General features: G+C 38.7%; 1 protein-coding gene and 1 non-coding gene across 5 annotated transcripts in view; one reads left to right on the top strand and one right to left on the bottom strand.

Moving 5' to 3' along the window:
* Positions 1-13,913, bottom strand: part of LOC145687018 (cleavage and polyadenylation specificity factor subunit 1-like) — a 117,841-nt gene that overhangs the window by 47,785 nt on the left and 56,143 nt on the right. The window lies entirely within an intron of this gene.
* On the top strand, positions 13,060-13,133 carry TRNAR-UCG (transfer RNA arginine (anticodon UCG)). The gene has a single exon. It is a non-coding gene; the product is annotated as a tRNA-Arg (tRNA).

Below are 13,913 nucleotides of genomic sequence, written 5' to 3'. Positions count from 1 at the left end.
TTTTGTTTGTTTTGCGTGTCGATACCATGGAAATGCTCTAGAAGGCAAGAATATTCAATGAATATCAAAGAATATGAATATTTCGAGAATATAAACGAAAGTAAATAATGTTTTTGGCTTTGAAAGTATAGAAATCGATTTTATTAAGTTTTATTTTGATGGGTATGTCAGTTCAATGTAAATATTTTCCTGTTAACGAATATTTTGTGTTACATTCATGAATATTTTGAAAGAAAATAAAACTTACTAGCCGTGAATGCATCTTTCTTTTTGAATACGAAATCTAACTAGCTTGTAATTTTGAGAAATAGTAGAAATATGTAGTCGATGTTTTGGTATGCATGCGAAGCATGATAAAAACAAGAGCAGTATGTGCAGAATAAGTTTACTGGGGAAATGAAATAGCTGTGAAATTCAGGGAAGAGACTTTCCTTAGTGTGACCGAGTTGAAAACAACCGAATCTGTAGAAATTTCTCATTTCATCGATTGCGATCAAAATCTTAGTTTGGATTTTTTTTTTTTTATTACAAAATTCTGTTTTCAAGATTTTTTTTTTTTAAAAAAAATTCAGACAGGGCTTTCACAGACAACATCAAGATCTTCTTTGTGCTCAGTGCCAGCTCCACTCGGGGGTCGGTGTCCTATGTCTGTAGTCGTGGTTCACAACCTATTTCCGGATGGGATGTGAATGATGAACTGCAGGCCTGGATATCGGGCTGCGGGTTGAGATGGAACAGAGTTTGGAAGCTTTATATTTCGGGCCAAATTTGAGTTCTATTTTCCGTAGATGATTGGCTTGGTGAGTGTGTCAGTGACTGCTGATGACGAGCCCATACGGGCCCAGTAGGTTCGGTGTCACTAGTCAGTGATACATTCAGCATAGCATGTAATCTCAAGGAAAGGGAACATCATACAAGAAAACAAACAATACAAATTCATATACATTATTATTATTATTATTTTATTTTTTTTATTTTTTGTAAAAAATGGCGACCCCTATCCAGGATTTCTGTTGTTTCAATCCTACGCGAGCGCTAAGGAAAACAAACAATCACAGCAGAGTATTTGTAATGGGGATAATTACGACAATCGCTACATTGAATGAAACATGGTCACTTCTGAATCTATATGTGCGTGATGTTGTGGGAAACAATCTTCAATGAAAGTGGAAATGTCTGTGGGTAGCAGATCAAGTAACGAATCTCGGCATCCGAGTGAATATATATGCTGTTCAGACGAAATTGCTGGGTTTAGTGTTTATTGTGACAGCTGTTTTAGATGGGTACATGCCCAATGTTATGGTTTGTCCGAGGAACAAGTACAGGAGTTAGACAAAAGCAGTGAACCGTGGCTATGTAAGCCCTGCCTGGCGAAACAGGCGACAGTGTTGCCACTGCCGAAATCTTCGGAAACTGAAAGTGATGAAGGCGAACGTGGAACGCGTGGTAGTCCGAACAATTCTGATAAAGAGGAAGGAAGTCGAGGAAACGTAGCTTCCGGTCCGAATGTGCAACTAACGGACTTCGCGGCCATGATGGAACGCTTCAGTCAAACTTTAACTGTAACCCTAAACGAAAGATTCCAGGCGATGAGCAATCAGGTTGATAGTAAATTCCAGGATATGAATGAGAAATTCGATAATGTAAAATTTGAATTGTTACAAACGATAAATGAAAAAGTAGCCCATGTGAACGAAGACGTAGAGGCGGTTAGGTCGGAAGTTCGCGACTTATATACCTCTGTTGGGAATTATCAGAATAAAATAGACGCGCGGGTAGATGCCGTTGAGGAAGGTCTCCGGTTATCGGTTGAAGCGCAAAATCGACGATGTGACGACTTGACAAAGGAGTTCTCACATCTCGAACTCAGTACCCAAAGGTCGTGTCAGGCACTTGAAGCCAGGATTCAGACGTTAGAGGGAAAAACAAACCAAAGAAAAGATAAACGGTGTGGTCGTAAGCGAGCGCGAGACTTTGTTGTCGGTGATGGAATCGAGTCTGACGGGACCGAGTCAGACACCCAAGTGGATGTACCGGTCTCTTCAGTTGGGGAGACTCGTACTATTCCCACGGTGACTGTCTCTGTCTGTCAACCGACCAACATTCACGGCACAAATGTCCTTCCCTTTGAATTATCTTCACGAACGTTGAATTTAAACAAGTCACATATGTCTGGTGTTGAGACAATAGGTAGTCAGGCGTTGTCCAGGAGGTCGAATCCATTGTTAGTTTCGCCTCAGGTGTCAGGATTTTCCAATCCTAGTTGTCGGTTGAACCATGTGGTGTCCTCTAGTAGTGTAGCAGACATGACTCCTTCGTGTGCTGGAGTTCAGGAGGGAATATGTGGTCACGCGGTGGTATCAATGCCAGACAACTTAATTTCTGGACAAAATTACCAACACTATTCCATTTTCGGTCAAAATCAATTGGGTGCAAAGAGCCCCGTGGTTGGCCACAATTCTCCCGTGAACCCCAGTAGAAGCGAGGAAGGCATTGGTAAGCGGACTCTAAATTTAAGACTCTCTGAATTAAATCACTTACCTACATTTTCTGGTGAATACGGTTTGGCTAGAACATTTCTAGAAAATTTGGAACAAACCTTCAAGGTAATTTCGGCATCTGAACACGAACGTCTAACCTTGGTACCTTGTTGCTTAACAGCTGGGGCCAAGACATGGTTCCAGACTGTATGTCAAGACATAAAGAGTTACGCGGATTTTGTGCGTCTGTTCCGAGAACACTATTTTTCAGCGAGAATGGAAAGGTTGCAAAAGAAGTTCATCCAGGGAATGAAATACGATCGAGCAAAGTACAGCCGATTAACGGACTTTGCGTGGAAAATAGTGGCAGAATATTATGCGGTGGCACAACACCCGGATGAAAGTGAACTGATAGAGATAGTTTTGGATTGCTTACCAGCTGGTGACGCCAAGTTGTTGAGAGCTGTTGAGCCAAAGAACATTCAACACCTTATGGTGAAAATAGCTGAAATAGAGGGACATCCAGAGCCTAGTGAACCGGTCACGGACAAGAAGTTTAGACGCTTTCAGGTGCGTCAGGCGAAAGTTGTCAAAAAGACAGAGAAGTCAGGGAAACAAACCACCAAAGATACTTCGTCTCAGACGGAGGAAGACGAAAGCAAGAGGAAGGAAGGAAATTCCAATGGCAAAGGAGATGACCGATTTTCCGGAAACCGGGGTCGAAGAAGGAACTTCCAGTCTCGAAGACCATGGCCCAATCAAGGAAGACCGAATTGGGTAAGAGAGAGTAATGGAAATCGGAATGCTCCGTATGGGTACAACCAACGCTACTATCCAGCAGCGATGAGCTATGGATATCCTCGGGGTACATCTCAGACATGCGCGCCAAACGCGATGACCTCAGCAGGAACGCAAGCCTATCCGGGATACGCGCCAAATTTACTTCCTGGAGGGGGAGTGGCGCCTCCCACGTCCACTTCTTCCCCAGGAGTGAACATGGCGATGTCCACTGGATGGCCTCCGCAATACACGTCATTCGTACCGACGATGGCTCAGCCACCGGAAACGAACGGGAATAGTTTGGGAAATGCATACCGCAGCCCTCATTAGGGGAGAGTGTGGACTGCGATGTGGATTCCTCAACTCCCCAGAAAGAACAAGATCGGTTAGCGAGTAGTCAAAATTCCAATTTGGTAACAACCTCGTTCGATGTTGATACTAACCTTCTAAATTCAAAATTCAATGTTTTGGCAGATTCCGAAAATCGGGAAACAAAATTGGGCACGCCTCTGTTCTCGATTCGTTTCGTGATCGACGAGAAGGAGTGTGACTCCAGTGCGGGAAAAGGTATCCTTTTAACTTATCCATCGCCCACGTTAAGTTGTTCAGTTGGAGGTTTAACTTTAGTTTGCGTTCTGGATTCTGGAGCGGATACGAATTTGTTGTCTGGAGACGTTTGGAGGAGGATCAAGGAGATTTATCCGTCAGCTAAACTTCGTCCAAAATCCAACATTTCATTACGAGGTTTCGCAGGAGACGAATCTTTTCAAGTCAAGGGTTTTCAGATTCTAAATTTCACGATTCAAGGTTACGTTTTCGAGGTTCCGGTATATGTGATTCACAAATTGAAAACAGATTGCATTCTAGGTTTCCCCTTTTTCATTCGTTATAATGTTCTTCTAAATTGTAAGACGAAAGAAGTCTCTCTTGAGACTGATTCGGGTCAGACCATCTCCATCAACATGGAAAAGCAGCATTGTTGTCGAGTCACAGTTGCGGAAGTATCATCAGATGAAGAGGAAGACTCTTTGTACCAACCAGTTATTTCGAAAGAAGATATTCAAAATTTTGTTTCGCAGAGAACTGATTTAGATCCAGATTCTAGGAATCGTTTATTTTCTTTGTTAACCAGGTTTCGTTGTCTTTTTACAGAGAATCCCAGAGTCGTGAAGGTTGAGCCGTATAGAATACAGCTTTCAGACGACGTTCCCGTGGTAGGAAAGTTGTATCCTGTACCTGTTCACCTCCAGAAGGAATTCGAGCAAGTGCTGGACAAATGGTTGAAACTCGGAATCATCATAGAAGGTCCTTCACCTTACAGATGTCCGGTACATATTGTGCGTAAGGCGTCTGGAGAGCTAAGGCCTGTAGTCGATTTGCGTGGTATCAATGAGCGTGTGATTGCACCAAAGATTCAAGTCGAACCGATCTCTGATCTAATCGCACGAGTCAGTGGTGCAACCATTTTCACCTCATTGGACTGTACGCAGTCATATCACAGTGTCCCGATCCATCCAGACTCTTACAAATACGTCAGTTTCATTTACAAAGGTCGTCAGTATCAAATGACACGTCTAACCATGGGTTTGAAATCATCTCCAGCAGTTTTCCAATCGATCATGCATACTTTTTTCGGCTTAGAACCTTTCAAAAACTTTCTCATTGTGTACCTTGATGACGTCCTTTGTTTTTCATCATCTATTGACGAACACTTTCAGCATTTGGAAAAAGTCTTTGAAACTCTTCGTTCGGCAAATCTTTCGCTCAATTTTCAAAAGTGTAATTTCCTTCAATCACAAATTCCTTTTCTTGGCCACATAATTTCAGGATCTTTAGTCAAAATTAATCCCAAAAGTAACGAGGCCATCCGTCACTTTCCTCTGCCGCGAACTAAGAAAGCTTTACGAAGATTTCTTGGTCTCGTGGGATGGCGAAAGCGACATTTTCCTGACTTTGCGGGGTTAACAGCTCCATTTTATGATCTTCTGAAAAAGGACCGAAAGATTGAATACTCTCCGGAGTTACTGGAAAAATTCGATCAGTTGAGAGAACTTTTAAGTAGTCCTCCCGCACTTGCTCAACCGGACTTCAGTCTTGATTTTCATTTGTACAGCGATGCATCTGCGGAGTCGTTGGCCGGCTATGTGGCGCAATATCCCCCGGGACAGGATGATCCGGAGGTTATTGCGTATGCGAGTCGGCGAATAAAACCGCACGAGGCCTCGTTGTCAGTGTTCCAGTTGGAATTAGCTGCAGTTCTTTTCCTCTGCGAAAAATTTTCGTACTTCATATTAGGTCGACGGACTACGGTCCACTGTGACAATGCTGCAGTCACGTATGCTTTCAGTTTAAAGAACCTAGATGCTCGAACAACTCGTCTTCTGCTTAAACTACAACGCTTTGATCTTCAGTTCATTCACATAAAAGGCGCAGACAATGAAATCGCAGACCTGTTGAGTCGCTATCCTCCAGAGATTCCTCAGGCAGAAGAGGATCATTTTGTGAATTTCTTGACCGCGGAGGACACGGACTTCTTGAATGTCACGGAACTGAAGCGAGAACAGCGGAAAGATCCGTATTGTAGAAAACTACATGCCATTTGGAAGGGTTGTCAAAACAATACTAGGGTACGTGTGGAGAATAATTTAGTTTATGTCAGAAATTCTCGAAATTCTGTTTGGTTGCTGGTCATTCCTTCCAGCTCAGTGAAAAATATTGTTTCGGCAATTCACAACAAAGGCCATTTTGGAGTGAAGCGATGTTTGTCGTTCGCTAAGGCCATGTTTCATTGGAGAGGTATGCGTGAGACTTTTACAAAGTATATTCAAGAGTGCCTTCTTTGTGCACGAACCAAGTACTCCTACAGGGTGATTAGAAAGGAGCCCTGTCATGTTGAGGCGTCTTCTTCTTTTGAGAAACAATGCCTCGACCTGGTCGGGCCTCTTCCTAAGAGCCAGGGATATAAATATATCTTGTCCATCCTGGACGTCTACAGTCGTTTTGTGTGTTTCTTCCCTCTTCGGACGGCACACACAAGAGAGATTGTGGCGGTCCTTGAAAAGAGATATTATTATCAGCTACCATACCCGAAGTATTTGGTGAGTGACCAAGGTCCGCAGTTCTTGTCGCGCTTCTGGAAAGAGTTTTGTCAAAAACACCGGATAAAACATATACTTACCACGCCATACCATCCAGCTTCACATGGCATTATCGAACGCAGACATCGTGACCTTCATCGCATTCTCCGCCTGTATTGCAGTGACAACCAGTCCAAATGGAGTAATTTTCTAAAAGCAGCCCAAGATTTGTGCAATCACTCTTGGTGTGACGCTCTCGGATGTACTCCAGCGGAGCGTTTCTTAACGTATTCAGCATCCAAGAGCTTCAAGGAAAACTTCATTTGGCCAAAAGAGACGGTGCAAGTAAATGAAGACAAGAAATTTGTAGTTTCTGTTCCGGCAGCAGAACCGAAGAAGGAGAAAAAGCTGCGGAAACAGCAAGACATCGTTACAGAAGGTTCTTTGGTGATGGTGAAAACTTATCATATATCGTCAATACCCAAAAAGGTGTTTGCAAAATTTATGCACACATACGTCGGACCTTACCAAGTGGTATCTCTATCTCGAAATTCGGCGAGATTGCAGACTCTGCAGGGAGAAAATATAGGAGTTCAGAGTTTTGACAATCTGAAACTGTTTCGCTGTTCAGAAGAGAAAAGAAAGGAATTATTAGAAGGATGAAAAAAAAAAAAAAAAAAAAAAAAAAAAAAAAAAAAAAAAAAAAAAAAGAAACTTAGTTCATAGGTTAAGGTTAGGTTAAGTTTGATTAGAATGTATAGTTGTAATTAGAATTGAGAAAAAAAAAAAAAAAGGAATGTTTTATCTTGTATAATCTCTAGTAATTTAGTAGTAACAAAAAAAAAAAAAAAAACAACTTAAGAAGAACTCTTAAGTTCAGATTTTTTTTTTTTCTCCGAAGCTCCCGGAGGATGTTACCTTATGCTTAGCATAATGTAACATGGCCCGATGCTTTTGAGCACCTTGTATGTTGGTAGAAAATTTTAAAATTTATTTAGAATGTTAATAGAAACTTTTGTTTTATAGTAGAGCAAACCGTAGGTTGAGAATTTTGCGTAAATTTAGTAAAACAGATCATTTCAATAGAGGTTAGATGAAGATTACATGATTATTAATTATATTTTATATATTTTACGCATTTATTCATGAATATATTATTATTTTAGACAAATAAGTATATATTTCGGCTTTTTCAATGGTTTTCAGTTCGTTTCTATTCATATTTCGGCATAGGGAATCTTCACAAGAAAGCTAAAAATTTTATTTCGTAAAATCTTCATCAAAATTCCAAATTAATAAAGTCAGCCATAATTTCTTCTTGGTGCATCTCTTTGTTTCGAAGTAAAATTATCTGATTGGCTAATCCACAATCACAGCTGCGGCTGAGATTTCGGTTCTCTTTGATCTTCACTCAGAAGCCTATCATCCTATGATTACGTCATCATTATCTTCCAATTGGGGATCATCTTCTCGTAACTCTTTGTCTTACGGCGTCAGCCTTTTCAAGAGTCAGACGTGCAGTGTTTAGCGTCTGCGAAAAAGTGGAATAATTTGTAATCACGTGAAAATTGTGTCAAATTCTTCGTTTTGGCGAATATCGGAAGAGATAACTGTACGACATTTGGTGTTTCAACAAATTGTTAATCCGGAAATAAGACAATTGTGAAGTAATTTCGCATAACATAACGGATACTAGCCTGTAGCTATCCAGTGGTATGGAATGAGCTCCTTAGCAAATTCTGCGTTCTCGGTCCACCAGAGAACCTAAGAGAAGAAAGAGGAGACGGTGGAAGAGAGAGAAAGAATATTGAGTAGTGGTGCAGACCCGAGGAAGAAGAAGTCAAGCCACGCTCGACGGCTTTTCTGGAAAGGTGCTGAAGGAGTTTCCAAAATTTTTTTTAGACCACGTATCACGAGTTTCCCAGGAACCTCGGGTGGAAGTTATCAGGAATTCTTTTGTTGTTTAACATATCCGTTTAATCTTGGTGTAAGAAGAGGATGTCAAGTAAGTAAGGAACAGTGAAAGTGAAACTCAGGTATTTGGCTTCAAAATTTTCCTTGTTCTGGCAAACTATCATGAGTGAATATATTTTCTGGTGTTCGTGCAATTCTCGTAATATGAAGCACTAAATTCGTAAAGTTTCCCTCAACGCCGCACGCATGTAGATTTAGGCAATGTGACATCGTGTTTTCATTCGATGGGGGGGGGAAAGAAAGCTAGAATCTCAGCAGAGCGATTGTCGTAATCTCAAGAAAATGTGTGTAACGCACACACATTTTCCCCAGTGATGAAAGATGTTTTAGATTCCCCAAAATCTAGAAATTATTCATTTTCGGTAATTCTGCTCAAAAATTCAACCTTTATTCATTTTGGCATGTTTTCTTTGGTTTGACGTAGAATGATTATGAATGTTGAATATGTAAACAAGTGTCAGTATCACGGCTATTGGTCTAGTGCAAGGGTACATGCATCTTGCGTACCGATAACCGAAAACGTTCATCAATAGGTTAAACCTACGTACTATTTTAGAAGCTGATACCCATCAAGTTAGAAAATGCAATGTTGATAATTACTAGTAAATATTTTTTCCTTCTTTTAAGAAATTGAATATATTCTGAACGACACTAATGCAAAACTAACCACTGCGTCTTCGGTAGGAATGTGGTAGCGAAAATAAAATATAAATGCAAGTTAAGTATGGTGCTTTAGGAAATGTATGTGTGATTTTTTTTTTTATTAATATATATATACTTGTTTAGGTTAAGTTAGTTTAGTTAGATTAGGGCTTTAGGTTTAAGTTGTGTGAATATATTATATGCATGTCTTACCTGTGCTAGGTTGTCATGTGGGTCCGAGCTGACAAGAGGTCGCGAAGAGCGTAAATCCTCTACGCCGGCCACGAAATCAATGCACAGAAGAGTGTAAGCACCAAGGAATATAAGTAAACAAAGGGCAAATAAAGCTAACCACAATCTGTAGGCAGTGAATTGATTATTTTCAGTAGTGTTTTGTATTTTCTGTTGTACTCTTTTGTTTGTTTTGCGTGTCGATACCATGGAAATGCTCTAGAAGGCAAGAATATTCAATGAATATCAAAGAATATGAATATTTCGAGAATATAAACGAAAGTAAATAATGTTTTTGGCTTTGAAAGTATAGAAATCGATTTTATTAAGTTTTATTTTGATGGGTATGTCAGTTCAATGTAAATATTTTCCTGTTAACGAATATTTTGTGTTACATTCATGAATATTTTGAAAGAAAATAAAACTTACTAGCCGTGAATGCATCTTTCTTTTTGAATACGAAATCTAACTAGCTTGTAATTTTGAGAAATAGTAGAAATATGTAGTCGATGTTTTGGTATGCATGCGAAGCATGATAAAAACAAGAGCAGTATGTGCAGAATAAGTTTACTGGGGAAATGAAATAGCTGTGAAATTCAGGGAAGAGACTTTCCTTAGTGTGACCGAGTTGAAAACAACCGAATCTGTAGAAATTTCTCATTTCATCGATTGCGATCAAAATCTTAGTTTGGATTTTTTTTTTTTTATTACAAAATTCTGTTTTCAAGATTTTTTTTTTTTAAAAAAAATTCAGACAGGGCTTTCACAGACAACATCAAGATCTTCTTTGTGCTCAGTGCCAGCTCCACTCGGGGGTCGGTGTCCTATGTCTGTAGTCGTGGTTCACAACCTATTTCCGGATGGGATGTGAATGATGAACTGCAGGCCTGGATATCGGGCTGCGGGTTGAGATGGAACAGAGTTTGGAAGCTTTATATTTCGGGCCAAATTTGAGTTCTATTTTCCGTAGATGATTGGCTTGGTGAGTGTGTCAGTGACTGCTGATGACGAGCCCATACGGGCCCAGTAGGTTCGGTGTCACTAGTCAGTGATACATTCAGCATAGCATGTAATCTCAAGGAAAGGGAACATCATACAAGAAAACAAACAATACAAATTCATATACATTATTATTATTATTATTTTATTTTTTTTTTTTTAATGTAAAATACTTTCTTTCATTCTAGCTACATGACCTGCCCACCTAAGCCTCCTAGACTTGACCCAACAATGTTGGGTAAACCGTATAAATTATGTAGTTCCTCATTATGAAGTTTCCGCCAATTCCCATTCTCGTTCCTCTTGGGTCCGAATATTCGTCTCAGGATCTTTTCTCAAATATTTTCAGTCTATGCTCTTCCCTCAGAGTAAGCGACCATGTTTCGCAACCATACAGAACAACAGGCATGATTATAGTTTTATATATTTTAAGCTTCAAATTCCTCGACAGAATTCGCGACGACAAGAGATTTTGAACCGAATAGTAACACGAATTCCCTGCTTTTAGTCGACATTTAATTTCTTCGTGAATATGATTTTCGTCTTTTAATATTGATCCTAAATATTTGAAAGTATCCACTTTATCAAAAGCATTATTTAATATTTTAAGGCATCCATAATTTGCCGTGTTACGGTCCCGACGCACTTCCATGTATTTAGTTTTCTCTGCATTTACTTCTAAACCCATCTCCCTTCAAGCGTTTAATAAGATCTCTGCATTTCTTTCGATTGTTCTCCTATCATCCCCTATTAAATTTACATCATCAGCATATGCCATAACCTGGTGGATATCGTTCAACTTTAGGTCCTGGTTACTATCTTTGATTTTCCTTATAGCGTATTCCAGAACAAAGTTGAATAATAATGGCGACAACGCATCTCCTTGTTTCAGGCCATTTTCGACGTAAAAGCTCGTGGACAAAATTTTTCCTACCCGGACTTAACTTTGGGATTCATTTAAACATATCTTAATTAATCTAATTAGCTTTCTCGGTATTCCAAGTTCTGTAAGAACGTTGTATAATGTTTCTCTCCAAACCGAGTTGTACGCCTTTCTAAAATCAATAAATAGTTGATGTACTGGGGTAGTGTATTTCCACTTGTTTTCGAGTATTTGGCGAATGGTAAATATTTGGTCGATAGTTGATCGATTTTGTCTAAATCCGCACTGATAATCTCCAATAATTTCATCTGCGTATGGGGTCAATCTTGAAAATAGAATATTTGAAAGGATTTTATAGGATGTTGACAGAAGAGAAATGCCTCGATAATTATTACGCCTTGAGTTTTGTCGCCTTTCTTGTGAATTGAAACAATAATTGATTCTTTCCACTCTTGTGGCAATTCTTCCTTGTTCCACAATTTTTCGCCTCCAGCTAAACTTAACTCAGCCGGAATTTCATCTACACCCGGAGATTTGTGTTTACTTCTATTATCTAAACAGAAATACACCACACTGACACAGTAATTATTATTATAGACTAAACATTTTCTCTTTACATTTTAAACATTACAGTAAGCAAGATTCTTGTTTCTCTCGTACATCTTATATGAAATAATAAATACATAAATAATAATAAAGATAGAAGACTTAGTGGAAATATTTACGTTACTGTGGTCCATTCCGCTCAATGTAATTTCAAAAATTCCATTTACATACAAGAAAAATCTAAAAAAGATACAATTCAAATTAAATCTAAAATGTATCTTTGTATTAATGAATCTTTTATAAAGTACACCGAATGGAAATATACAATTAACAGAGAACAAAATAAATACAATAGTAAGCAACACGCTCACTGCAATACTCATAAAAACAAAGGAATTTCCGTAGAACATGGTGCTCATCGTCAACTTCAAGAAATCAGAAAAAGGTTAGAAATTAAATGGTAAAAACATGTGGAAAGGTGAAGGGATAAAAGGCAATTCGAAGTAACTGCACAACTTCACGTCACAAAACATTATGGTAAACCAAACACATTTTATCACTGTAAAGTTAGTCACTTTTCACTGTTGTTATTCGGTTATTTTTCTTTCTTTCCAAATGGAGGAAATATATAGTAAAAAGCGTTCCATGTCACGTTTAATTTCATTTTCGTCTAGATTGAGTGTATGGTTTGATTTGTGAATGTAAAAGGACTCCTTTATTTTGCGCTCAGTCGTAGTTTTTGCATTTACCATCAAGCACACATTAGTAATGTTATGTTTATTTTTCGTAAGATGAAATGACAGTCCAGATAATTGTTGAGAATTAAAGAGTCTTCGTGCAGCGAACTTCTTAGCTATTCTAGTACAAATATTTCTTTTAGTCAGACGTATACAATTTATCGCACTGGCAAGTGACGTAAACACCACTGGACTATTGAGAATCGATAAAATTTGATTTGAAGTTAGTTAGGTATTTCTCAATTGATTTTCGGGGTATTTCTGAAGTATTAATACTCCATTCATCTTTGCAGCAACGTCCGAAATAAATAAATAAATAAATAAAATAAAATTAAAAATTAAAAAAAAAAACTCTAATCCATTTATCTGTACTCACTTTCGTTGGTTGTTGAATACACGGCTTATAAAACTCGTTCATACCATTTGATTAATACAGATTTTCGAAGACCATTCTCCTGTCTAGGTTTTATGAGGTACTGAATTTCCTGATTGAGATCCTTGGAAAGATCTAAGAGTACGACGGCTCTTGTCAAGAAAAGTTTGAAGATATCTTCTAAAGTCAATATACTTGGCTGGACGAAGGTTTACGATACTAAAGTAACAAATTTATTTGAACTTTTTATGGTGATATCCAAGAAATTAAGCGTACCATTATCTTCGTTGTTCCATAGTGAACTTAATTCTAGGCTGTATTTGGTTGAATTTAGGTAGCCCCGCGTAGCGTAGTCGCTAACGCTTTCGCCTTCGGTGCGAGCGGTCCCGGGTTCGATTCCCGGTGGGGGCACTCGGTCGAATAGTGTAAAAAAGCTTTTTCAGGCCAGCCACTCTGAATGAAGTTTTCCTGGATTTTCCTCATTCACACCAGACAAATGCTGGGGTGGTACCTAACTTATAGGTTCCAGGCCGCTCCCTTCCTTCCCCAATCCTTTCTTCCTTCCCTTTCCCCGGATTGTGTGCTCGCCGAGGGACGTCATCCCTCAAAACGTGACCTTAGATGCCGAATGACCTTAGATGCCGAAAGCCCAGAAATCTAAATTCCCACCCCTCCCTTGGTTGAATTCAGAAGAAAAAATATCTGAAAAAAACTTTTTCAGGAGAGCCGTTGTACTCTGAGACCTTTACAAGATTTGTACTCACAACCAACAAAACTGAGTGCGAATAAACGGATTAGCGTTTCTTTTCGTTTCGGACGTTTCTGCACAGATAAAGAAAATATTAAAGAAACATAGTATTTACTACTTCAGAAGTTCCCCAAAAATCAATTGGAAACCATATTCTCTAACTAATTTTAAATCATATTTTATAACTCAACAATCCAGTGATGTTTACGTCACTTGCCAGTGTGATACATTATATATACACATCAGACCAAAAGGAATGTTTGGAACAGAATAGCTAAGGATGTTCGCGCTACCAGGACCTTTTAATTCTCAACAATTATCTGGATTGTCATTACATTTTAAGGGAAATAAACATAATATTGCTAATAAGAGCTTAATAATAATAATAATAATAATAATAATAATAATAATAATAATAATAATAATAATAATAATAATAACTA

This window comes from Thermobia domestica, chromosome 1 (genome assembly GCF_964235325.1).
Source record: "Thermobia domestica chromosome 1, izTheDome1.hap1.1, whole genome shotgun sequence".
Taxonomy (NCBI): domain Eukaryota; kingdom Metazoa; phylum Arthropoda; class Insecta; order Zygentoma; family Lepismatidae; genus Thermobia; species Thermobia domestica.
The sequence above is the reverse complement of the archived record's forward strand: the minus strand, read 5'-3'. Positions and strand labels throughout refer to the sequence as shown.